This window comes from Arachis hypogaea, chromosome 4 (assembly GCF_003086295.3).
Source record: "Arachis hypogaea cultivar Tifrunner chromosome 4, arahy.Tifrunner.gnm2.J5K5, whole genome shotgun sequence".
Taxonomy (NCBI): domain Eukaryota; kingdom Viridiplantae; phylum Streptophyta; class Magnoliopsida; order Fabales; family Fabaceae; genus Arachis; species Arachis hypogaea.
Window position 1 is genome coordinate 23,596,208 of NC_092039.1, and position 3,099 is coordinate 23,599,306.

Genomic DNA, 3,099 nt, shown 5'->3' on the forward strand with positions numbered 1-3,099 from the left:
TTAATAATATTCTTAATACAAAATAATAAATTTTAAATATTTTTAAAATAATATATATTAACTAAAATAATATAATTATCCCAAATAATATATTATAAATATAGTAAAATAACATATTTCAATAAAAAATATTGTTAATAAAAAATTATATAAATTTTTTTTACATGAATTTTTGTTTCGCACAAAATAAAATTATTATATGTTTGTTTGTTTTTTACGTTGTATAAATATTTTTTTAATTAAATTTATATAGTACTAAATCTTTTATCATTCTGTTCATGTTTAATATTTTAATTTTGTTTCACACAAAATAAAATTATATATATATATAATACAAAATTTTTTATCATTATATTTATATTTAATATTATAATTTTATTTCACATAAAACAAAATTTATTTAAATTTTAATATTATATATATATATATATATATATATATATATAACACAATTTTTTTATCATTGTGTTTATATTTAATATTATATTTTATTTCACACAAAACAAAATTTATTTAAATTTTAATATTATATACATAATATATATTTAATATTATTTTTTTAAGATTTTAATATATTTTTTTTTGATTTAGTACATGAATTTTTAACTTATTTTTTATGTATTATTTATTTTAATTCTAAAGTCCAATAACTTTTTTTTTGTACAGACATATTGTTTTTAATAGCATCCCTTCAGAGAAAGTATATGTCATCATTTTTATTAAAATTTGGCTAGCACTTAACTAGTAAAAAAAAAGTGAGTAATCTCACACTGTTCATTATTGGATGAAATCTTATACTATTAAAAACACCAATAATAACTAATTAATGATTACAAATCACATAACTTGTTAGTTCCTTAGCACTCTTCTCCTCTTCATCATAATTAGTGTACAAGTAATTTAAATTTTTTCATCATTCAATATAATAATTCTTTCCCCTTCTTTAATTTTGTCAGCACCCATTTTTTCATTACACAATGTGCATTTCTTAATAATTTATTTATTTTCAAATCATATGGTTTTACTAGGGCATACCTAATTCTCACGTTCAATATATAATCCTTTTTCAAACAAATTAAGTTTAATATTTATAGTGTATATTAATAGAAATTAATATTATATTATATTTTATTTAATTTATAATTTTTACTTACTTTTAGAGATGCTCTATTAACATCGTATGCAGTAGTAAAAATGTTACAGTTCATATTGTATAACTTAACTTAAAATACATAAATTGACATGAGCATATCTGATTTTGTGAAAGTTAATCGCTGTATAGTTTGTCTACCGATGAGTATTTACATACTTTTCGTTGAGATGAGTTATATATCAATAATGAGAGAATAAAAGGGTAAGTACCTGCAAAAGGTATTTTGACTCTCAAATCAGTAAATGAATAATAGATTTTGCCGAATGTAATGATAGAACAATCTTCTTACCATTTTATTTATATCTGAAAATGAAAAAAAAAAACGGTTATTTTCCCGAATAATGATACTTTAAACGGAGAATAATAGCATTTCTGAGCGTTACTAGTATTTGTTTGAGTGACCGTTATTGACAGCCAATCTATAACATTTATAGTCGAGTTATAACGTATAACCGATGTATAACAGTCATATCACAACTCCCAAGCTTGATCTTGTGATATTTTTTATAAAACAGGTTGAACTTTTTATTGAGTTATAACTTGGTACTTTGATAAGGATATAGAACCCCCAATTCAATGTATTTTATCAAAATAAATATAAAATAATTATATGCAACAATTGTAATTTTTTGGAAAAAGAAAAAAGAAAAGTAAAGGGTTTTGTCATTAAATTAAAAGTGGGTATAATTTTCAGTTTCCAATGTCATTCGTTGTCGTTTGTTTTTTAGAGAAACAACGGTTGTGATGGAGTTGGAATTAAAATATTTTATTAAATATTAATAAACTATTTTGGAATCCTTAAGGGTTACATTAAAGCAAATTCAGTTCCGTTTAAACCTATTTTAGAAAAGTAAGAGATGAGTAAAAGAGGTTAGTTTTACTTTTATTTTTGGGTATGATTTCTTCATCTTCTTCTATCATTTTGTTTTCAAAAAAATATGGGTGAGAAAAGGGGGAAAGAAAAATTTGAAGATGTTGAGACGGTTGTTACAATTGGTTAATAAGGATGTGAAAATTCGAGAGTCTTTTTTCGTGGATATGGGTAGTGTGGCTGAGATTGACGTTGAAAAAATAGTTAGGAGGATTCTGGGGTAGGGGTTGAATTGCTTTCATGCACTAGGGATGATCGCGTTTTTCATAGAAAAATGGATTTTGAATTTTTTTACATGCATAGTTGTGTTCCAGAAGAAACGCGTGTGAAATTGTCTTTTACAGCTTTCGAATGTGATGTTTTAAAATAACTTAACTGTGCTCCATCTCAGCTCCGTCCGTATGGTTGGACTTTTGTGAGATGTTTTGAAATTTTAATGGAATTTTTAGAGATAAAACCTTCTCTTGAAATGTTTTTCTCCTTGTTTCAAGTTAAAGAGGTTTGGAAGGGGATTTGAGTGAATCTGAATAGTGCTTCTGCCTTTTCGGCTTTTGAATTCTATAATTCATTTTTCAAGAATTTTAAGGAAATAATTTTGAAAGTAAAGTTGGTCGACGATGATTTTTTCTTCTATTTGGAAGAGAATTTAGGTGAGAAATTTTCACTTTTTTGGTGTTCGCAACCACAACATATATTAGGTTCAGAAGAGATCACTCTTCGGAATAAGTGTATAATAAGATATTTGGTTGAAGTAGTTGATAGAGGAAACTTAATATCTGTGTTTGATCTACTTCCATTGGAGGAAGATAGAGCATCTGTGGTGAATTATCTTGGTGAGAGTTGTTGAGTTGTTTGTTAAAGATATTGATATTTTGGATGTATGTTTGATATTGTTTACTGGTTTTGTAGGTGAAAAATATCCAGAATATCTGCAGTGAGTTTTAGAGCTCGTCTGAAGACAGAATTTTGTGAAAGAGGGATCTTCCTCTAATCCTGATAAGAGGGATGGAAAGGGAGAGGTTAATCAACCAGCCCCCCAAAAGAAGAGCTTTGTATTTAAGAAGAGAAAGGCGGA